Source organism: Heterocephalus glaber, unplaced genomic scaffold (genome assembly GCF_053883595.1).
Source record: "Heterocephalus glaber isolate CG9 unplaced genomic scaffold, H.glaber_assembly_v1.0 deba00001457, whole genome shotgun sequence".
Classification (NCBI taxonomy): domain Eukaryota; kingdom Metazoa; phylum Chordata; class Mammalia; order Rodentia; family Bathyergidae; genus Heterocephalus; species Heterocephalus glaber.
Window position 1 is genome coordinate 41,631,770 of NW_028258305.1, and position 25,122 is coordinate 41,656,891.

Sequence of the window (25,122 nt, forward strand, 5' to 3'; positions counted from 1 at the left end):
AGTGAAGGAAGTAAGATTTAAAATATTTACTATTATAGTTAGAGATTTTTAACACCCCTTCATAGTTGATTTTTTTCCTTTTTTTTTGGTACCAGGGATCAAACTCGGGACCTTGCTCTTATGAGGCAGGGGGTGGCACCTCTGGGCTAATGCCCAGCCCCAATAGTTGATTTTTTAAATGTGGAAAGAAAAATAATACAGAATACTTGAATAACCCTATATTAACAAATTTGACCTAAATGATATATACCTCTCCATCCAACAATGAATACACACATGGTTTTTTGATTTGTGTTGTTATTGTTTGTTTTTGATGTTAAAGATTCAACTCAGGGCCTTGCACATGTCAGGCAAGTAAACTGAGCTCCATCCCCAGCCACACACTTTTTAAGTGCACACTCAACAAGTATTAAAATAAAACAGAAGGGCAATAAATGAAATTTCAATACAGTTAAGAGTATTGAAGTCATACAAACTCTGTTTTCTGACCACAATAAGTCAGGAATCAATACCAAAACAACATCTGGAAAAAAAATCTCAAAATATCTGGGAATTCATGGATCAAAAAAATGCAGTGAAAATTAGAAAAAAATTAAATGAACGAAAATGAAAATAAAATGTAACCAAGAGGGTAAAGTGGATCTTTAAAAATTATGTTGTTTTGGCCGGGGATTTAGCTCAGTGGTTCCAGAGTCTGCCTCGAAAGCTCAAGGACCCAAGTTCAATCCCTGGTACCCAAAAAAAAAAATTATGTTGTTTTGTTTTCTATGAGATAGGTTGCTTTTCTAGCTTCCTCACACTGAGGACACACATACAACTTCCTTAACTCAGATGAATGGACAGGGAGGTAACGCCTCTGTCAGAAACTAGCTCCTATCAAAAAAATTCCCTATTTATCTAAAAGGAATGTGCAGGTGCTGGCCCTAGGAAGTTGGGGTCTGGTTTCCACAAGGGAGGGAAGGAGCCTAGAATGAGGATGGAACAGCGCAGGAATTTGTTTATTGTCTCATTTATATTACTCTCCCCCTCTTGAAATAAAGTCCCTCCATCCCTGCTGGAGCCAGTTTTGAACAAACAAACCTTTTCCTTTTCCACCAAAGATTGTCTCCCATGTTTTGGAACATAGTGGTCAGATACAGAAACACATCAAAATTTGTAGGATACAGTTCAAAGTAGTATTTAGAGAAAAATTTATAGCACTGCAAATTTCCATTAGGAGAGAACACTTATTCTATTTTATAAAATCGAGTGAAGCTTGATTCTAGAACTAAAAATAAAGGCCATAAAGATTTTTAAACTTAAAATTTTTTTTTTACATTAATTAAACTATACCAAAATTCATGCACTGTTTCAGAAGGAGAGGAATATCAAAAGCACAGATTAACTCTCCTAATCTCAATTTTCCTTTCAGTTTTATAACCTCAGTTTATAAACCTCAGTTTTGATCCTATGAAACAAATACAAAGAGTTATCTATCGAAGCTTCAACTAATAATGAACACAATGAAGAAAACTGGCTAAAGGATATAAACAGATATAAGAGTAAACCAAGCTTCAAGAAAAAACATGCTATAATCTTTAAAAAGGAAAAATAGATAAAAACTGTAAGGCAATTAGAACCTTTTATATGATTCCAACTGATACATCACTAATTAAAACTTTAAATATTTAAAGATTCCATAAACTTTTCCAGAGGAGAAATTACTTAGTCTAAACATTTTGAAGGTTCACAGAAGTAAGGTGAAAGGAAAAAAATTTTTACACGTCCCAGTCCATAAATTCACGGGAAGGAATTATGAGGAGGAAAATGTGCTTCAAGTAAAAGAAGAAACAGAGCAGAAGCGTCCTGGTATACACCTGTAAACTCAGCTACTCAGGAAGTTTAGGCAGAAGGATCACAAGTTCGAGACCAACCTAGGCAGCTCAGCAAGACCTTGTCTCAAAATAAAAGGATGAGGATCTACCTCCACTATAGAGCTCCTACCTAGCAGGAGAAAGGCCCTGGGGTCAATCCCCAGTACCACAATAAAAGAAATACCAATTATTCAATGGTTTTCCTATTTATACCTTCCCCCAGATTGCATGGTTTCTCTTCTATATCTCATTTTTAATAACTAATTTTTTCACTAAGAAATGGTCAACAACAGATCTGCAACAAAATATGCTGAACACCTCTTTTTGGCCCCCAGAATCTGTAATGCCCCTTAGCCCTTCAAACTCCTGGATTTAACATAGTGCTACCCTCTCTTAATTCAAGCCTATCTGCTTCTTACTAGCCAGGATCTTTCAGCTTATCCTGATTATGTTTTCAATACCCAATCAAAAGGCGCCACCTAACCAACATTAACCTTAGTCCATGTCCACAGCCAATATTTTTAGTTTTCTAAAAACTTCTCAAATAATAAGCACCCTAAAATTACATGGTCTTCAAGACTAATCCCTTAAAGTTAACTATACACGTAATCTCTATTTTTTTCTCCTCCCATCTCTTGAATCCTTTTCAATCACACTTTGTTGTTTTTATTAAACACCACTCCACCAAACCGCTTTCATTGAGGTCAAGATCTCCATGTTTCTACTTTTTTCCTTGCGGGGGTGGGGGGGTGGGGGGTGGTTGCCAGGCACTGAACCCAAGGCCTCATGCATGTTAATGCATGCACTCTACCACAGAGCTATGCCTAAGCCCCAAAGGTCATTCTAAGTCCTTATCTGAGTTGACCTAATTAGCAAGAATTGAAGCTGTTCTTCCTCCCTGAATGAAAACATTTCTCAGTGTACTGCCTATATAATCTACCTGAATTTCTACCCTGCCTTATTCTCATTTATCTCGAAGGACAGGATGTCAGAAGACCAGAAGTCCCCATTCAAGTGGGCTAGCCAAAACCAACTGGATCTGAGTAGCTGTCAGTGACAGCCAGATAACCCATAACTTCACTGTAGTTCCTTCTCCATGTTAAATGACTCTCCTACCCTGACTGTGTTGTGACTGCTGACAACTGCCATGACAACTGACCTGAAAGAACCATGAAAGGGGGGATAAAATCTCCAGAAAATATCTATACATCCACAGAAAGACATTAAGGTTCTTCCTCTTTACTAGTCTATTCCTTCCCCTCATTTCTCTTATCCTGTATCCAATGACTTCTCTGCCCCTAAGCGGTTGAGAAGTTAATTTTCAAATCTATCACTAGCTTCTCCTACTCTTTGCGGAGGACAGAAAGTCTTCACTGCTCAATTGGAGCTCATTCTCATATGGTGGTTCTGGGATTCTGGGGAAAAAGGACCCAAGCCTGGCATGGTGGTGCACACCTGCAACTCCACCATTCTAAGAGACTGAGGCAGGAGCACTGTAATTTTCAGTTCCTCCTGGGCAATTCAGCAACTTAGTGAGGCCATGCCTACAAATTTTACAAGAGCCAGGGACACAGCTCAGTGGAAAGGCCCTGGATTCAACTCCCAGTATGAGGATTGAGGGGGGTAGGTAAAAAAAAAAAAAACTTCTCCTGTTTGTTACTCTTTCTTCATCTTCCTTTTTTTGTTTGTTGGGCCATTCTTCCATCTTTGTTGCAGATTTCTCCTCCTCTCCATGACCCTTAAAAACTGGAGTTATTTTCTATCTTTACTCATTCCCTAGTCCCCCAAATAGTGATTTCCCTATCTTTATTACTTTTAATTCTAAAATACACCATGATGACTCTTACATGCCAGGCTAAAGCTCCCTCTTAAACTCCAAACTCAAGACACTCAACCTATTAGATTTCTCCAAATTCCATCTCTCACAGACTAAAACCAAAAATCCTTAAAGTGGCCCATAAGGCCTAACACACTCCCCACCCCACACACGCGCCTTCTAACCTGTCCTCAACATTGTACGTATCTTACTCTGGTTCAACAAAGTGTACTTTCTTCCTTTTTGATGATCCACACGAACAGATAAATTCCCATCTCAGGGTCCTTTGCATATATGACTCCTCAGCCTGGAATACTGCTGTCCTCCAGCATGGTTTCCCCTAGCTACTCTAGCCTAAACTGCAATGTTTCTCCACCACCCCACCCCACAGCTCTCTGTTATCATACCATTTTCTGTTCTAGCTCCCTATCGCCATATTCATCCAGTCATATTCTCATTCACACACACAGACACTCAACTCTGAGTTACATCCTCAGCCCCTCTTTTTTATTGTTTATTTTGAAACAGGGTCTCAGTCACTAAATTGCTCTGGCTGGGCATGAACTTGAATCCATCCTGCCCCTTCCTCCTGTAGTACTGGATTACAGGCCTGAGCCATCAGGCTTGGCTTTTATCTGCAACTTGTCTCCCTTTGCAAATTTTGAAAAAACACATGTAGTTTTACCATCAAGGTGAAAGTCACTACTTTTTTTTTTTGGTACCAGGGATCAAACTCGGGACCTTGCACTTGCGAGGCAGGCAGTGGCACCACTGAACTAAATCCCTGGCCCTGAAAGTCACTACTTTGACAAGCACCCTTACCCACTTTCAATCAGCTCTTTAGAGCCCTGGGTCAAACATTTCAATGATATCCCAAAACAATTACGGAAAACCCAAACAGGAAATGGGCAATGGTGCAGAAAAGCTAACATTTCTCACTGAAACATAAGATTTTTTAACTTGGGGGTGTCAAGCTAAATCAGAACCCTCCTGAAAATTAAATAAATAAAATGTGCATAGTGGTGCACAACAGTAATGCCAGCTCTCTAGAAGGCTGAGGCAAGAGCACCACAAGTTCCAGCTCAGACTGGGCAGTACAGCACGGTCTTGTCTCAAAGGGGTCCACACGGATGTGTAAGGAAGGCCCAAGATTCAATTCCTAGTACGAGACCCACACCCCCCACAAAAAAAGGCAAAATAATTGGGCTGGGGATTTAGCTCAGTAGAAAGCTTGTCTAGCAAGCGCGAGGGCCTGGGTTTGGTCTGAAGCACCAAAAAAACATTAAAGAAATTTTTAAAGGCAAAATAATATATTCAACAGAAAGGTTATAAGAAAAATAATTGAGTTCTCCCAGAAAATATGATGAAGTGACAAGGAATGGAATATACGGGAGACATGACCAGAAGATCAAACCAGAAGGTCTGACTGACATCTAACACAAGTGAGAAAGAACAGAGAAAATGGCATACGGATAACAGTCAAGGAAATTACGTAAGAAAACTTAACAGAATCAAAGAAATATTTTTGGACAGGAAGATCACTAAGTGCTTACTTAGCATAAAGAATAAAATAAAGTCCATAGGGCCGGGGACTTAGCTTAGTGGTCCTACTGCCTGCCTGGCAAGTGCAAGGACCCAAGTTTGATCCTCAGTACCAAAAAAAATAAAAATAAAAATAAAATAAAGCCCATATTGTAGGGTCAGAGGTCTGTAGACAAAGGGAAAAAAACAGAATAGGGTCCTCATCAGGTCTTCTAGCTAATCCTAAGAGTTAAAAACAAACTTTACTAGAGAAATTCCCCTGGGAAGTAGGTCAAAGACAGGGGTAGAAGAGAGAAAAACCAGATAAAGAAAGGCACCAAACTGCCCTGGGACTTGCACCAAGAGACCAGAAAAGGAAAGAGCTGACAGTCAGAGAGCCAAGTGCACAAGCCAAGCTGAGACGGCTGTCCTTTTCCACCTTCATTTCAATACAATACAGGGAGACACAGGGTGGCGGCTGCTGACTAACTCTGAGGAAAGCTCTCACACAAATGTGTACTCACACCCAAGCACTAACATACATATATATGTTTGTATTCACTCGAGTCACACAGAATACGATAGACACCCTCATGCTCCCTTAATAACTCTAACCACAAATAAGGCACCCCTTTGCCAATCAGCTGCCCACCCCGAAGGTAAGGCCCTAAAAGGTAGGTCAAGGACAAGTAAACAGACAGAAAGAAGCTGCACATAGACCACTGGGAAAATGACACTATGCAGAGGTGCTCAGAAGCCAATCCAGTTATGGCCAGTTCCAGGTGGAGGGGAAGGGTCTCTGACCGCCCCTCATAAAAGCAGTCATCCTTTCAGAGTCCTCCCCCCACTTCCTCTTCCTCTTTACAAATCAAGTGCCTTCCTTTCATTAAACTTTGTCCCTCTAATTTTTTATTGGGGCTGGGTTTATGATCCTGGTGGCTGCTCAGACAGCAGAGTAGCGGTGCTTGTTCCCCAGATGCAACAATACCAAAAAATATCAGTGAGATTTCAGAATACCAGGGGAAAAAAAGATTACAAAACCTTGCAGAAAAACAAATTGGGCCACATCAAAAGATTAAGGTAACTCTCACTCTGTGAGCCAGCCTGTCAGGAGCGGTTGGGTGTTCACCCTCTCGGCTAGATGTTCTTGTCCCTGGCACACCTGGTGCGGGCAAACCCCTTCAATGCGCAGCACTTGCAGCTGGTGCACAATGGCCTCGAGGGCCCCAGCAGCAGCCCTGCCAGGTCCTGGAACGCCCTGACAAGCTGACCACCACCACAGTGGAAGAGCACAGTTGTAAATATGGCTCCATGAAGTTTTATGCACTATGTGGCTTTGGTGGGGTCTTAAGTTGTAGGCTGACACATACTGCTGTGGTTCCCTTGGATTTAGTGAAATGCCATATGCAGGTGGACCCCCAAAAATACAAGGGCATATTTAATGGATTCTCAGCTACACTTAAAGAAGATGGTGTTCGTGGTTTGGCTAAGGGATGGGCTCCAACTTTCATTGGCTACTCTATCCGAGTTTGGCTTTTATGAAGTCTTCAAAGTCTTGTGTAGCAACATCTGTGTGAGAGAATGCCTCTCTCTGACTACATCACTATATGTGGCTGCCTCCACCAGCGCTGAATTCTTTGCTGACATTGCCCTGGCTCCCATGGAAGCTGCTAAACTTCGAATTCAAACTCAACACCTTGAGAGATGCTGCTCCCAAAATGTATAAGGAAGAAGGCCAAAAAGCATTCTATGAGGCAGTTGCCCCTCTCTGGATGAGACAAATACCACACACCATGATGTAGTTTGCCTGCTTTGAACATACTGTTGAAGCATTGTACAAGTTTGTGGTTCCTAAGCCCTGAAGTGGAAGTGAATGTATGAAGGCAGAGCAGCTGGTTGTAACATTTGTGGCAGGCTACATAGCTGGAGTCTTCTGTGCAATTGTTTCTCACCCTGCAGATTCTGTGGTATCTGTGCTAAATAAAGGGAAAGGTGGCAGTGCTTCTCAGGTCCTCGAGAGACTTGGCTTTAGAGGTGTGTGGAAGGTACCCTGCCCATATCATCATGGTTGGTACTCTGACCACGCTACAGTGGTTCATCTATGACGCCGTGAAGGTCTACTTCAGGTTCCCTCGCCCACCTCCGCCTGAGATGCCAGAGGCTCTGAAGAAGAACCCTGGGTTAACTCAACAGATAGATCAGAGCAAATGTGGGCTGAATCTGCTTGTTGATCAGTGTTGAACAAAAGTACAAAAGAAAAGGAACTTTTCTATCTACGACAGTGTAGGAAATTGTCTGTTCCTCGTATAATTATTGTAGTACCCTTGCTTAGCGCAAGAGTTTCAAACTTACTGCTGAAATAAACCCATCTGTTCATGAGGGGGAAAAAAAGAATGGTTAACTCTCAACACTTATCACACATGCAGGAGGCCCTGGGTTCAATCACCAGCAAAAGGGGGCGGGGATAACAACTCTCAACACATCAACAGCAACACTAGAATGCAGAAGACAAAAAGAAAATGCCTTTAAATGTTTTCAACCTATAGCCAGCCAGTACCAAATGAAAGGCATTTCCAGACATAAAAGATCTCAAAATATTTAGCTCCCATGTGTTGGGACCCAGAAAGCAATATCCCAAAGTGTGGCACTTTGATATGCTGACCTGGAGAGTCTTAGAATTTAGGTTTTTTGGGCCGGGAATTTAGCTCAGTGGTGCAAGGACCCAAGCGAGTTTGATCCCTGGTACCAAAAAAAAAAGAATTTAGGTTTCTCTAACCTTACCTGGTTTCTCAAAACAAGAGTAGAGAGGGGCTCTCTGAAGCACCCTCACAGAACTGAAAGGAGCTCTTCTCCAAAAGACAAGCAATTGTCTTAAGTTCCTCTCCTATACGAATCTCATCAAATAGCCAGGGAAGGTTAACCAAGAAAACAAACTCAAGGCCTCATACATCCAGACGGGTTTTTACTTTTCATCTATTTTTCTAACCGCATCTCCTAAAGATGACTGAGAAACTATCACTTTCTTCTTGTTGAGACAAAGTACCCAACACTCGCAAATTAAAGGACAGGTTTATTTAGGCTCACAGTTTCAATTTAGGCAGGGTAAATGCAGAAATGGCATGGTGAGAGGGCCTGGGCAGAGAAATAATGCTCAAGTCATGGGAGCAGCTAGGAAAGAGAGAGAGAAGGCAGGAGCCCATGAGGGAGATATAGCCCCACATTGACGTCATGCTCCCCAGTGACCTACCTCTTTCACCAGGCCCCACCTCCTAAACAGCACATTCAGCTATAAACTCACAGGGATGAGTACAGCACCTCCATGATCCAATCACCTTTCAAACACATGGGATAACCGAGACCTAAACAGTAACAGACTTTACAGTGCAGTGTTTACAGTATGGTTGTATCCCTCACTTTCCCTTGTCACCACCTAACCCAGAGAAGAACTAGGTCAGAAGGCACATTCATTTACAAAAAGTCATTTACTACTCTTCTAAAACTGTCTCCAGCGCACCCCCCATTTCTCTCAATTTTTCTCTCAAAGGGCATGGTAAGCTTCAACCATCTCATCCTTTGAGTTTCATATTTTGTCTGGCTCCTGAACACAAGTGCACATTGATCCATATGTCTTTTTTCCTGTTCATCTGTCAACTGTTGGTATGCTTCAGCTGACTCAATTACCAAGACCTTTCAGAGGAAAAATGTGAACTTCTCTACACATAAAGCCTTTCTAAGATAGCTGTGAGAAAACTGCTTTACCAAACAAACAAATAACAAAGATAGGAAATCTATCAGGGCCAGTCAAATTGGCTTGAACATTAAGAACAAAGTTCCAAGAGGGATGCCTCCTAGAACAGAGGTTGGGCTGGGGAAGAAAATAATGCTAATAGAATTTACATGACACTCAGTGGTTCCCACGCCGGCCTTGCAAGTGCAAGGTCCTGAATTCGATCCCAGGTACAAAAAAAAAAAAAGAATTTACATGACAAACAGAAGGGTCTAGCTGGGCATGGTGGCGCACACCTGTGATCCCAGCACTCCATAGGGTGAGGCAGAGGCAGAAGGATCGCTGCAAGTTGGAGGCCAGCCTGGGCTACATAGTGAGTTCATTGCCAGCCTAAACTACAAAGCGGGACCCTGTCTCAAAAAAACAAATAAACAAACCAGAAGGGTCTGATGATTCAATCTGGGATAAAGTAGAGATAGTGTTGCTAACCCCAGGTGAATGTAACAATGAAGGACCTGTAAACTACAGCAAAAACAAAAAGTTGTCCAAGAAAGGAAATCCAGCTAAAACATGCTACTTGGTTTAGTAGTTAATCAAAACATTTGTTATTACTATTTGAGAAGATGAAGGTGCCAGGAATGTCTGGTGATATAAAAATAAATTTTCATCTTCTATAACAGAATTTCTAAGATGAGTTGTTTTTTTTAAGTTACTTACAAGCAGAGCTGAGAGTGTAGCTCAGTGGTACAGTGCTTGACTAATATGCACAGACCCTGGGTTCAATCCCCAGCAAAATTCCCCTGCCTCCCCCAACCCAAAGTGGAAAAAAAAAAAGAAGTGTAAAATTAGAGAATAGGGAGTTGAGTAACAGAAGAAAAAGCCAAAAATGTCAAGGAAATGTAACACACAGGTGGACAAGGGAAAAGGATTCATTGTTGCACCAGCTACTACTATTAAAGCCTTGAAATGGTGTTTTGACTTCTAAAAATAGATACCTATTACATTAACAAAAACAAAGTTTAGGTTAACAGAGAGAGAGGTATGTTTACAAATTATGTTCTCTCCACTATTTAAAACATCTCAATTTCAGCATTAGCATCTATGAACAAATATTCATATTTGTATTTCTCAGGACAGCCCCAAGCCTTTTACAGCTCTGACCTTTTTTCCCCAAGGAAATACCTTTGTTTCACCCGCACGTTCTCCCACAACCTCATACACCCACACACGTTAAGTATGGAAAAAGTTTAGCTAAGATACAGTAGAATGAGGCAGGAGGATCCAGTTCGGGCCCAGCCTGGATGACTTAGCAAGACTTTGTCTCAAAAAAGGGCTAGGGAATGTAGCTCAGTGGGAAGGCCCTGGGTTCAATCCCCAATACTGCATTCCCACCTCCAAACTTTAGGGATCAGAGCAAAACTAATAGCTCAGCTGCCAAGAGAAGCCAGAAAATCTATCAATCTTTAAGATTCTGCCAGAAAAAAAATCAGATTCTCCAGCAACACTATTATTTGCTGAATTATCACAGACAAGCTAAGGGGATAATCCAACTAGTGGTTTTTTTAGGTTCTGCTTACATAAAAACATATGAAAGGAATTTCCACTTTTTTTGGATTCCTAGAACTCAGCTCAAAAGAGTATTTCGGTTTTCTGCAGTCAACTCACTAATATTCAGCTGTTCAAGAGAGAAACACTGTCAGCCAATACATCTGACTTAATAATGTTACACAAACACCATCCAGTGGCAAGAAGAGTAACTGCAACCTTCAAGCACTACAAGGAGGGGTTTCACAAAGCTTGGCATGTGATGACCATCAATACATAGCAATTAGGGCCCAGGATTTAGCTCAGTGGTTCCGCTGCCTGCCTCACAAGCGCAAGGTCATGAGTTCAATCCCCAGTACCAAAAGACAAAACAATACATAGCAATTAATGCAAGCAAAAACCACCTATATATAATAAACTATAGACAACTGAAATAGAACATTTATAGCTAAATGATCAATATCTATGGTTTTTATCAAGTGAAAATCAAGTGTTTCTCCCACCCCTACAGAGGAATTAACAATCACAAATACCTACATCTTTTGACCGTCCCTTAGTGTGCAATTTATGAGACCAGGCTCTTAGCTGTCAGGATCAGTGCAAATTTCAAAAACATCATTCTACAATACAGACATTAGTTTATCTGTATCACATGTGAAAATGCAGAATGTGAAAAGGCTTCCTCTAAAGGTCCTTTCATATAGTAACAGCTAAGTAATGTGCCTGGCGCCGTTGTAAGCTTTTTGCATGGATCAACTCATTATATATACCTAACAATCCTACTCCACTGGATTTGCAAATATTTCCTTCCATTCGTGGGCTGTCTTTTCATTGTCCTAATGATGTCTTTTGACACTTGAAAGTTTTCAATTTTAAGAGCCTAATTAACTTTGGGGGGGGTATAGGGACTGAACTTGGGACCTTGCTCTTTTGAGGCAGGCGGCAAAACCACTGAGCTAAATCCCCAGGCCTAATTAATTTTTAATAGTTTATTCTTCCTTTTGTTACATGCCATAGTTTGACGGATTTTAGTTTCTGAAATGCCTAAGGTCGAAAACATTCTTGGGTACTGATAAATTTAACTAAAGCTAAATTCACCTTTTGTTAACACAAACTAACACATGTAACAGGAATAAATAATACAGGCATTTCTAGTATAATGGAATACTGTATATATGTTCCTAAATAACTTGTGTTCTACAAAAATCACATATTAAAATTAATCAGGCTTATGAGAAAACTTAAGGCAGAGATATGTAAATATAACATATTGACCATGTACCATTTTGAACAAAGCCTATTTCTACAACTAAAAGTCTTGTTCTAAAACCTACTCTAAGATTTTTGTATTTTGTGGTGCTGGAAATCAAATCCTGGGCCTTGTGTAGTCTAGGCGAATGCTTTACCACTGAGCTATCCCCCTAGTCTTACTTGTATAATATTAATATAGCCACTACAGGCTTTTTGAAATGAGTAGCTTATTAGATATACCTAATTTTTATTAGTGGTTGCTCTAGGTTTCTAATATACATCTTTAAGTAGCACTGTCTACCATCAAGTGGCCTTGTACTACTTCCTGCATTATACAAAAAAACTTAAGACTGGGTGTGGTAGAACATATCTGTAATTGGGGGTGGGGTGGGGGGGTGGGATTTAGCTCAGTGGCAGCGCAAGACCAGAGTTTGATCCCCGGTACCAAAAAAAAGGAACGTATCTGTAATGTCAGCACTCTAGGAGGCTGAGGTAGGAGGATTACAAGTTCAAGCCCAGCTTGGGAAAACTCAGCAACTTAGGGAGACCACTGCAAAGTAAAAAAGGGCTTGGGATGTAGTGCAAAGGCCCTGGGTTCCATCTCCAGTATCCTCCACTTCCCCCCACAAAAAAACGGCATACTCTCATTTCTTCTATCATTGGATTTTTTTCTTCTTACATGCTATAATTCTACATTACTGTCAAGTACTATAAATCCTGTAACATATTAAATTTTTGGGCCGGGGATTTAGCTCAGTGGTTCCGCCGCCTGCCTCACAAGCACAAGGTCCCAAGTTCGATCCCCAGTTAACAAAAACAAATTTTTTTTGGCTTTAAACAATCATCTTTTAAACACTCAAAAAGCTGAAAAAATATTTATTTTCCCATATATTTACCACCTTCCTGTACTCTTCATTCTTTTGCATAGGTCTAAGTTTCCATCTGAAATAATGTTTTTTTAGGCTGAAGAAATTTCCTGTAATATCTTTATTAACACAGACAAAAAGACTCAGCTTTGCTGGGGATTTAGCTCAGTGGTTTCGCCACCCGCCTCACAAGCACAAGGACCCGGGGGTTCAATCCCTGGCACCAAAAAAAAAAAAAAAAAAAAAAAGACTCACCTTTTGTCTAGAAAATATTTTCCATTTTTCATTCTCACTACGTAGTTCAGGCTGGCCTTGAACTCACTATGTAGCCCAGGCTGGCTTCCTGCCTCTGCCTCCTGAGTGCTAGGATTACAGGCATGCACTACCATGCCCTGCTGTAAGATATTTTAAATAGGACTGAATTCTAAACTGATAAAAAATTTTCTTGGGCCAGGGATTTAGCTCAGTGGTTTCACCGCCTGCTGCGCAAGCGCAAGGACCCGAGTTCGATCCCCAGTACCAAAAAAAAAAAAAATTTTTCTTTCAGAACTTTAGAAAATTTGCAAAAATAAAACAGTTCATGTGTATCTTTTGTTCAGTTTCTAATGTTAACTTACATATAACCATAGTGCCTTAATCAGATATTAGAAAATAACATTAGTATAGTGCAATTAACTAAACTTCAAACCTAACATGCTGGCGACTGAGATGCAATTAAAAGGTGGAAAAGGGGGAAAGCTTATCCACACAAGCAAACTGAATTCTTCTTGACCAAGTACATTTTGTCTGTTGCCCCTGCCTTGTGGACACCAGACTCCAGCTTCTTCACCTCTGAATGTGGGCTCGAACCAGCAACTCTACAGGGAGCACCCTGGCCTTCAGCCTCAAATTAGCTGCCTTACTGGTCCCCCTCTTATTCCGAGGCCCTTCTTATTCTTATTGGTCCCTTCTTATTCTTGGTCTGAGCAGCTACAGGTTTCCCTGGCTTTCCAGCCTGTAGATACATTGCAAGCCTACCTAGACTCTGATCATATAAGCCAACCTAATAATTTTTATATTTATATATGCATTCTACTGGTTCTGTTCCTCTAGAGAACCTTAATACAACTATTTTCTCCTTCAGTCTGGTTATCATTTCTAACATAATTAGAAAATTCTGCTGGCTTACACTTTCTGATAAAAAATCAACAGCTGTTCCTATCTGTCCCTCTGAATATAATATCATTTTCTTGACTCTGGCTTTCCGTAATTTGATTAGAATGTGCCTCATGGTGATTTTCTTTATTATCTATCCTAGCTAGGTTCATTAGGTCCACAAGCTTATAGCTTTTTAACTTTTCAACAATTATTTCTTCAAATACTAATTATGCAAATTGCTCCCTCCTCTTTTGGGACTCTACTTACATGTGTTAGACCATGTGATACTACTGTCCCACATATCACTAAGGCTCAACTGTTTTTCAGTCTTTTCCTCGTGGTTCACTTTCTATTATCCTATCAGTGATCTTTTTTCTGTAGTGACTAATCAGCTGTTGAGTTCACTGACTGAATTCTTCATTTGAGACCCTACATTTTTTAGTTCTAGAAGTTCCACTGGGTCTTTATCTCTTACATTTGTCTCTTCATATCATATTCCCTTTTAAATATGTCAATGTATCCCTCCCTGTCTTCTAAATCCACTGTTTCTAGATCTAACAATTAACTTTTCTTCTGATTAAAGGTTATGTTTTCCCATTTCTTCATATATCCAGTAATTCTGCATTGAATGCTTAACATTTTATGTACTTTGATGAACATGTAGATTCTTTAAAGACTGAATTTTGTTCACCTGGCAGTTAAACTGAGAACTGGCTTAACCTTTTCTTTTTGTGTGTGGTATTGGGAATTAAACTCTGTCCTTATGCATGGTAGGTAAGCGCTCTACCACTCAGCTACTCCAGCTCCTGCTGCATTTCAGTCTCTATGTGTGTGTGTGTGTGTGTGTGTGTGTGTGTGTTTGTTGGCCCAAAACAGTCCTTTCTCTATAGTAACTTTAGCCCTATTGCTAAGGATCACCTTTCTAAGGTCTCTTCCAAATTACTCAGCACTCAAATGAAGTCTATGCTAGCTGGTAAGAAATAGACTGCCTCCCAACCCACTGTGAGTTCCAATACTTCACCAGCTTCTTGATACTATTTATACTAGTAGATGAAACACTGCCCAGCTTGGTGTCAAAGACTCAAAGGCAACCTTCTGTAGATTTCTAAATTTCATTGTCTACATAATTCCATCTTTTATGGTAGTGAACTGGGCAAATTTCCAGCCTCCTCTTCCTAACTGTACTCAGATTTCTATCTCCTTTCTCTGCACAGATCCTGCTCTAGAATCCAGTTTCAGACAGAAATCCAGGGAGATCACAGTTCAATTTGTTTTCCTTCTCTCAGGGAATATAGTCCTGTCACACTGTTATCAAATATCTAAAATCATTTATTTCAAATGGTCTGTCTTGTTTCCTAGCTGTTTATGAACAGAGGACTAATCGGGCTCAATTACTTTGTAATAACCACCACCATGCCCAGCAATGGGGCCAATTTTTATTTACTGCAACTTAATGCTGAAATGAAAGTACGTGAACCAAGAACTCTTTTTTCTTTATGATCAAATATGACATCTATTATCATTAACAGTACAACACAAAGTTCAAAAACAATCCAGCTATTCTTCCTCCACACGTGGTATGTAATACTGATCCTATATTTTAATAATATACTGATATTTTGATACTCTAACCAAAGAAACAAAGCTAACAAAATCTGGATTTTGTACCTGAACTGTTTTCTACTGTACTGGTCAGCTTTGCCACGGCTGGATATACACCTGACACCACAACTTAAAGGAGAAGAGGTTTATTTTGACTCATAGTTTCAGAGGTTTCAATTTCTGGTCAGCTGGCTCCCAGGCAAAAATATGGCAGAAGGACATGGTGAAGGAAAGATGATCAACTCCTGACAACCAGGAAGCAGGCAGCATGAAAAGCAGGACAGGAAGGGGCCAGGTCAAGCTATAGTTCTCAAGGTCACAGTCCCTATGACTCACTTCCTCCAACTAGGCCCCACCTCCTATCACCCATTCAGCTATGACTCATCAATGGGCCAAGCCATAGAAGAGATTAGCGTCCTCAAAAATCCAGTCATCTTTACTGGAATTTCTTAATCCAGTCAAATTGGCAAGCAAGAATGACAACCAAGCCCACTCAAGCTTTCTTTCTCATTACATAATTATGAAAAAGTAAATCACTTTCTTTTACTATCCCAGATCTAGCTGCTGGCAACACTGTCAATACTAAATTTGTATTTGACAAATTATATATTAATTATTATTTATTAATCTCTAACTGTTGTTAAAAATTTGTATCCTTGCCAGGTATACCCTGTAATCCCAGCACTCAGGAAACTGAAATTTAAGAGGATGAGTTCAAGACAAGTCTGAACTACAAAGTGAGTTCAAAGCCAACCTAGATTACACAGTAAGAACCTCACTAAAAACAAAACACTGTGTCCTCCTTTCTAGGTTAGAGTATAAACCAGATATATGTATGTGTGCATGTGAATACGCCTTTGAATAAATTCCACCTTAATTCTACATACTGACCAATTTAGTGTCTGTTGATTTAAACAATGGAAGAAAGTTGAGAGCATAGAGACCAGGTAAATAGAAAAGGACAACATTTAAGAATGTTTGATATTTAATGATCAAAAATTAACTGACCAGAAATCTAAGTGTTTTATTTCTAGATTTTCAACTCTCCATTCTTGGCCCCCTGCCAGACTGGAAATCGAACTCAGGACTTTACATGGCGCTACTGAGCTAAATCCCCATGTGATTTACGTATCTACCTATAATTTGGTAACATGCTGTTTGATTACTATAGTTGTTTCAAGTTGTTGCTGTTGTGTTTTGGTGGAACTGAGGATTGAATCCAGGGCCTGTGCACCGAGCAATGTACATCACCAGTCTACTTTTTATTTTGAATCAGGGTCTAAGTTGCTAAATTGCCTAGACTGAGCTCGAACATCTTTTAAAAATTTCTCAACAATATTTTCTAGGTTCTAGGATGAAAATCTTACATATACACCTTTTGTTAAATTCCAAAGTACCTCCCCACCCTGTGGTACTGGGGATTGAGCCCAGGGCCTTCACACTGAGCTATATCCCAGCCTTGTATTTTCTTATTTATTCTTTTTGGTATCGGGAATCAAGCTCAGGGCCTTGCACTTGCCAGGCAGGCACTGTGCCGCTGAGCTACATCCCTACTCTCACTCTTTTATTTTTTTGAGACTGGATCACTGAGTCGCTAAGTTTGAGCCTAGGCTGGGCTCAAACTTATGATCCTCCTGCCTCAGCCTCTCAAGCTCTGGGATTATAGGCATGCACCACTATACCTATCTCAAAAGTATTATGTTTTTAAGCTACTATAAATGAATTATTGACCTGATTTCATTTTTAGGATAATTTATGCACTGCTAATGAATAGGAACTTTTTTTCCCCCCCTGAGACAGGGTCTCACTTAGTTCAGGCTAGCCTTGGACTTACCTGTAGCCCAGGCTGGCCCTGAACTAGAGTGATTCTCCTGCCTCAGCCTCTTGAGAGCTGGGATTACAGGTGTGTGCCACCACACTCACACCACCACACCCAGGAGAAGCATAATTTATTTTTGTATATCGCTCCTATATCCCACCTACAAACTTTTACAAAACAAAGTAGCTACTCTAAAGTGCCTGCACATTAAACTGACTGAAATTACAATTTCAACAAGTCATTATAATAAAAAAAACTTACTCAACTAAACAAAAGCTAAAATTACACAGTAAGGTCATAAAAGTCTAATGCCCAAGAACTGTTCATTCTATGTCAGAATATAATTTCTTACTTGTCACATCCTAATTTTAGAAAGATTAATTCATGAGGTCATTGGGAGTTTCAGAAGTAATACAGAGAAGTCAGCTGGGAAATGATTTGGGAAATCTGATAAACTCCACAATGGTAGTTAATAGACAATAATATAAAAGTGAGAGAAAGCAACATCACAAAAACAAGAAAATTAACAAGCTTTTCTATGCACAAAAGATGTGATACACTTCCTTGTGACATTCTCATCTGAAAATTTAAATTGTTCTTAACACCTACCTGTATTTGTAATAAACATGTAGCATTTGAAATATTACTTTGCATTTGCCTTTAACCATCTACCCAGTTTGATAAAAATGGAAAATAATCAATTTACATTTATATTTCACAAGATTTTTTTAAAAAAAGCTCTGCAAAAATAAAACTGTGCACTATGTCTGAATTACTTTCAATTCAAAAATGAGTAAAAATTGATGGAGCTTTATTTCACAAGTCTTACAATATATTTCACTCTACTCATATTTCTAGAGGTAGTTTTAAATTTGGCATACAGTTAATTCCTTGAGTTCTAAAGCATTTCTCTACTTCCTTTATTGCTAAGCTTTTGTATATGCTTTTAGACACTTCTATAAAAAGGAGACGCTTTTGTGCAAAGTAACTAAGTAGATTCTCTGCGGTGAAACCTCATTTCGCTGCTTTTGCTCTCATCTTCACTAGGCAAGACTCTGGGGGCTGGAGGTGGGCTCAGTGCTGGAGCACATACACAGCACTGCAAGACCCTGAGCTCAGTCCCAGGCTCCCCCCAAAACTAAGCACAACACAACCTTTGGGGATGCCTTCAAGAAGGGCTTTCTAGAACGGCACTATTTCTGGTCCTTATTTGATAGGTTATAACATCAATACAAATGCTATAATATTGGTAGTAAATCCACTTTAGGAATCAAGAAAAGCAGTATATAAAATACAGTGACCTGGGCCAGGGATTTAGCTCAGTGATTCCGGCGCCTGCCTTGCAAGCGCAAGGCCCCAAGTTCGATCCCCGGTACCAAAAAATAAAAAAATAAAATACGGTGACTTTAAGAAGGTTTAGGCAAACATAAGCTCGGGCTCTACAACATCCTAGTTGTGTGACACTGGGTGAAATGGTAACCTCTCCACACTTCTGTTTCCCTTACCTTGGTGGGAATTATAATTTCCATTTCGAACATATTGTAAAGACTAAATGTGACCAACTGTGCACGGTGGCACACACCTGTGATCCCAGCTCTTGGGAGGTAGTTGGATCCCCAAAGTTCAAAGCCAGCCTGGGCTAAATAGTGAGACCCTGTCTCAAAAAAACAAAAAAAAGAAAAAGGATTAAATGTAACCTTGTACATTTTAAGTGAAATAAATAGGACACACGTGTAAATACCGAAGTTTCTCTGGTATGAAAAACTAAAAGTGTAAATAAAGTTCAAATGGTAAAATTGATAATGTGAAATAGGAAGAAAAGGTCTAAAGGAGTAGGGGGTATGGGGGGGTAGGGAAAAGGAAAGAAGGGAAAAGAAAAAATATGAGAAAAGGAAAAAATGGGAACAAAGTCTTTGTAAATAGGAAAGGGTGGAGGGGGTGAAGGGAGGGCAGGGAAATGGGGAAAAAATAAGAACCAAGATACATCATGTAAAGGTACAAGATCCCAACGATGAATGTAACTACTGTATACCTAAAATATACCAATAAACTTAATGAAAAATTTAAAACAAAATGTGACCTTGTATAGAAAGCCTAAGACATTGCCGGGTACATTAAAAGCCTTCAATTAAGCTATTAAATTCTCTTGGTTCTGTATACTACTCTAGCTATTCAATTTCAGCCTTCTCCCAGTTCAATTCTTTGCCATTCATGAGTCAAAGCATCTATCTTCTTTCAGCCTTTATCTTCTATCTCCCAGATCCAGCCCAACTGCATCCCAGGCAGCAACATAACTCTCAGGTTGACAACTCTGTTCTCAATTTTGTAAGAACTTGCTTAGTTATGCCTTAACCCTTTGCTTGCCTTCCACCTCCCCCAAGGACACTCACAACTTCACATTTTTCTGAATCTTAAAAAAAAAGCTCATGGCTGGGAATACAGCTCAGTGGTAGGGCGCTTGCCTAGTGGGGAGGCCCCTGATTTGATCCCCAGCACCACCAAACAGTAACAACTGAGTTCAAATAATATCTGTAGCGAGCAGGCAGGTGGGTGACCACTGAAGGGTTGCGGGTGAGTTAAGTAACTCATTCCTACTTGAGGCTGGATGGGGTAAGGGATTTGCCTGCTCCTAGGAACCCAGCTAAGAATGCAGGGCAGAGATGTTAGAGAAAGCTGCACCAAATGGCTTACCTCTGGCCCAAGAAGAGGTGGCCCTCAGAGCCAGTGTCCTGCTCCCAGCAGCCTCCTTTCCTGCCCTCGTCCAGGGCTGCCAATGCTGGGCTGCTGAATCACCAAGCAGACAGTTTGAGACCATTCCCTGGAGGACCACCAGAGGAGAAGAGGGAGCACAGTGGGTCAGCCCCTCAAGCCCAGGGGTCAGGCCAAGGGTCCCATCTGTGGTCGCTTGTCCTACACCCAAACCTCTTGAGTGAAGAAACAGCAACTTCCCCTGTACTCTTTCCGCTTCTTTTTTTTTTTTTTTTTTTTTTTTTTTGGTACCAGGGATCGAACTCGGGACCTTGCGCTTGCAAGGCAGGCGACGGAACCACTGAGCTAAATCTCCGGCTCTTTCCGCTTCTTTTAAAAGTATGTCACCAAACCCCCTAGTCGGGTGGTCCTCCTTGCTTCTGCCAGAAGGGATATGGAAGATATCTGTCCTCATGGCTATTCCCTGCCCTCTTAAAAGTTTTAGCCTAGTGAGGATGCCTATCTTCCTTTCCCAGATCATTTACATTTCCCACTCTAGTGGCAGTATGATTTAGCAATTGGGATTACATTCAAATTTTTTTAAAAGAAAGGTACTGTCTCTGTAAAGGCCATCAAATTTTCAGAATCCAGGACTTAATTGTTTCAAATTTATTAGTATATAATGTTTACTCCCTATATAATAATACCATGACAACTTGTCATTTTGTCATACTTTTATATCAGATGAATACTTTGCATGTATTTATTCTGTTTTTAGATACAACAGCCATTGAAAATTTCTGCTAGGCTGAGGATACAGCTCAGTGGGTACAGCTCTTGCCTAGCGTCTGTAAGACCCTCGTTTGGATCCCCAATACAAGATAGACTGGAGGGGGATTAAATCCCCAAACCTTTACCACCTCCTCCTCTCTAACTCTCAGCTAAGGTTTTATGTCTTCCCCCCCTTTTTACATTCTTTAAAACTTTTCATGTGGTCCACGTGCAGGGCTTTGGGAACTGCTCTGCCCTTTTGTCTAAGAGATTTTGTAATTAACAGGCCACACCTACCCCAGCCAGCTTTGCCACACCCTAATCTATCTCAATTTGTTCCACAACCCAAAGATATTCATATAAAAATCATACAATACTGTAATATAATACAATAAAATACAAAATATAAAGAAATTTTTTAAAAGAACTTTTCATGCAACCTGTTCTTGAGTTTACCAAAGACACAAAGTATTTACTTTTATAAGTTAAGCCTGTCCTCATCCATTCCACCATACACCACCAGCCAATGCACAAAATCATTTCATTACAACAGATGAGGTCTGTTACGAGTGAAGAACTGCTCTAATTTGGCAGGACAATGGCTTGTTTAAGAATGATGTGGTGGGAAAAGGTGCTAGTAAAATATTGAATACAATGTTCTCTAATTCTGCACCAATATCCCATCTTCAAATAATCTCACCTTGGCATCTTTTTCTTTGGTTTTCCCAGACACCTGTACTCTCATACAGCACCCCGAGCTACTCTGAAACTCAGAAACAGTCCTGTCTCCCAACAGCTCCAAATTAATCTGTTTCTACTCCCAATATATGTGAGAGAAGAATCTCTGCCTTTCTCTCAACTTTGCTTCCCTCCCAGAGGCCCTAGGCTTTCACTATTATTTATATTAATATATATTTATATAGTGTTTTCTATGTCAAACATGTTTCAAACACTGTATAAACATCAACTCATTTAATCCTCATAGTAGCTCTTAGGGTTTTATGGATGATACTAGGCTTGGGGTTAAGTAACTCATCCAAGGACTCTCAGCTGGTCAGTGGCAGGACTGGCATTTTAACTCCATCAGTTTGACTCCAAATCCCATGCTCTAACTATGAATGCTACCTTTCCCTTTTTCAATCTTTAAAATAAAAAGTCTATAACATGCAGAATGCTCATACAAAAACAGAGAAAACAGTTCTTCCTCTACAGGACCAATCTTATGCTGCATTCATAGAAAGAGAGGGAGAAAGTGGCTGGAGAGTCACCAGGATCCATTCTATCACTACCAATTCCACCACACCCTTTCACTTTACTGTAGCTTCCAAAAGCTCCCAACTTGTTCATTTCTTCCAAGTCTCTTGAGAAAAGGATGCTTTCTCTCCCCAAAGGCCATACCACTGGTACACTGCTATTGCTTCTCAATGGAACTTTATAAACCATCTCCTCACACTGTGATAATATGGGAATCACAAAGATATCCTATATAGGGCCAGGGATTTAGCTCAGTGGTTCCGCCACCTGCCTTGCAAGTGCAAGGACCCGAGTTCGATCCCCGGTACCAAAAAAAAAAAAAAAAAAAAGATATCCTATATAAATCACTTACTACAGTTCCTGGCACACAGTAATCTTACTACTTTTATTACAGACAGGAAACAAAGACCCAGCGATAAAGTCATCTGCCTATTGAAAAAGGAAAACTTATGGTTAACAAACCTAATTTTTCTTTCTCCAATTCAAGGTTCTATTACCTACATTAACAAAAGATTACTACAAAGTAGAACAAATAGAAACAATCCAATTTATAACCTCTGGGATTAGTTTTTAAAGCTAATGATTTATCCAATCACTCTACCTTTAATCTCTCTAACCTTTAACTTTCACCAAGTTACTGTCTCCTTCTACTCTTTGTGCTACGGAATAATGATGAAATAAATCTGAGAAGTCCAGACCCATTTCCAACTCACACGGATTTACATCAACTTCCTTTTAGTTATCTCACCTTTTTTTTTTTTTTTGCAAACCTAGAGTAAAGCTTTTTTTTTTTCTATTTGAGGGATCCTAGATAGCTGAAAAACACCCCATTTATAAACTTTTTGAATTAACTCAATTACTAAACAGTAACTAACAATACAGAAACCACTAACTCCAGACAGCCTCAAAGGAATGTCGAATGTATTTCCTGAACACCCCACCTACCACCCACACCCCATAGCACCCTACAGGAATCTTCCTCATCTAGACTCTAAAGCACAAGTTGCACAAAGAAGCAAAAATGTGTAACATGGAAGTACTAACAGCTAGTTTACTAGCATCCATCCTCCACCCAGCACATCGATGCTCCTGGTATGTCTCTTACCCAAAGTTCCAGTAACACGTAAACTTAACTACAAATCTTGTAAAAGATACAGTGAAAAATCACAGGGAGAACTGCTAAGCCACTGGCAAATGGACAGTCAACAGATGAACAGAAATAGGTAAGTTTAAAGTTAATATTTCATGAACAAAGGATTAAGAGACTTCCTTAAAGAAACAGATAAGGTTTTTCAGTATACTTCTGAGGACACTTTATGTTCATACCATAAATGCTGAAAGTGAGATTATGTCATATTTGGACAAATTTGTTAGAAAAAATTATGCCAATTTTCCCAACCTCAGATTTTTTTTTCTTATTGCTAAATATTAACAAAGAGAATTATAAGCTAAATGTTGTCCAACTTGTTTTCATAAAGCCTTACTTTCTTTTCTCATTAAGTTTTCTATCTTATGCCATAAGATGCTTTGAAAGTATACTTTTCACCTTTTCTAGGCCCTCAATTCCAAAATCATTTGCTTCCAATCCCAACTACACAATTTGATGAAAAATGAAGTTTTTTAAAAAATTATTTTTAAAGACAGGGTTTCACTGTGTAACCCAGGCTGATCTCAAACTTGTGATCCTGCCTCAGCCTCCTAAATTCTGGGACTATAGGTACACAACATCACAGCCAGAAAATAGCTTCAAATCTTTTTTTTTTAAAGAGTGTATTTTATTGGTTTTTGTTCATACATTTCAAGTTTCAACTAATAGCTTAAAATCTTTAATCATCTTTTGTGTGTGTCTTCATTCCACCATTCATAATCTAAACATTCCTCAAATCCCAATGCTTGTTTCATTCAAAATATTCATTTTAACAGCCTTATACACCAGGTATGGTGGCACACTCCTGTAATCCCAGCACTCAAGAGGCTGAGTAGCAGGAGGATCACTGTGAGTCGAGGCCACCCTAGGGTAGTGAGGCCCTATCTCAAAAAAAAAAAAAAAAAAGTCTCATGCCATCATCTCCTGTTTGGATTACTAACTACCTCCAAGGCAGTCTTCTTAAATATCTTCTGTTTCGTTCTGCACTCTCTAACCATTCTGATCTTCCTATAACTATATAGTGATACTTTTCTCATGTAAGCCTTGTTCAAGCTTCTAGTCCTTCTGCCATTTTTTCATAGCAATCTTCTGGTCTGCATATTCAAACTGATGTCTCATTTCTTTCAAAAGTACTGTATATAACAAAAAAAAGTACTGTACAGTGTAACCTTCTTTACATTTTAATCAATTTCCCCATTGTAATCTCCCTTTATTCAAACTGATCCAACACCTGGTAAGTCCTCTGCAATTCTTTCTACCCGATCAAAACTGAAAGTTCTAATCATAATCTCCTATTATTTTTAGCTTTCTCCATAATACTGCACCTCTAATCATTCCCTTCTATGCTCCCTCCTGCTCCATTTGCCACAGTGTAATGCAACAACCAGGCCAGGAATTGGAAGCTTAGTTTAGAGCCTTTCCTTAGCCAGGCCATATTCAAAGCCTACCAAACCAGTTATCTATATGAAGCTCTCAGCACCATACTCTTCAGGTTTCTGGGCTATACTGACTGCTCTGGAAAACTACAAACTACAGTTCCTGGACTCTTTCAAGCTGAGTTTTGTGTAGGCTCTGCCAAAGCAAGGTACCAACAGGAAGTAAAAAAGCAGAAAAGTCATCTGATTCTGATGGCTGCTACAACAGACTCAGTCACTGTCTCCAGCTCACAGATAGCAGTGATAGAAGCCGAGCCCAATGCAATAGTGATATCCCAATAGTTGACCAGTAACAGTTGTTTGTGTGACAGTACTGGGGTCTCACTGTGTTGCCCAAGCTGGCCCTGATCTCATGAACTCAACAGATCCTCCTGCCTCAACCTCCCAAGTAGCTGGGACTACAGGTGTTGTGTCACCATGCCTAGATGCTTAAGAGCACTTGTCTAAGCAGCAGAAGGGACACCTTTAGTACCTCAGCAACAGTATAGGTTCAGGGGCTCCAGCCCAGGGAAAAAAAAAAAGCAATTTCTTGATCTCCAGATAAGTCCTTCTTCTATTTGCTTCTCCCATTGTTCTATCACTTTTAAAACAATTCTTCTATTAAATCCTTCTCCCCCTTTAAAATAAAAGACTCCTTGGGCCCAGGATTTAGCTCAGTGGTTCCAGCGCCTGCCTTGCAAGCACAAGGT

General features: G+C 39.9%; 1 protein-coding gene and 1 pseudogene across 1 annotated transcript in view; one reads left to right on the forward strand and one right to left on the reverse strand.

Annotated features, from left to right (window-relative positions):
• Rab10 (RAB10, member RAS oncogene family) overlaps positions 1–25,122 on the reverse strand; it is an 81,807-nt gene that overhangs the window by 27,401 nt on the left and 29,284 nt on the right. The gene's annotated exons all lie outside the window — the stretch shown is intronic.
• On the forward strand, positions 6,332–7,431 carry LOC147827061 (solute carrier family 25 member 3 pseudogene; annotated as a pseudogene).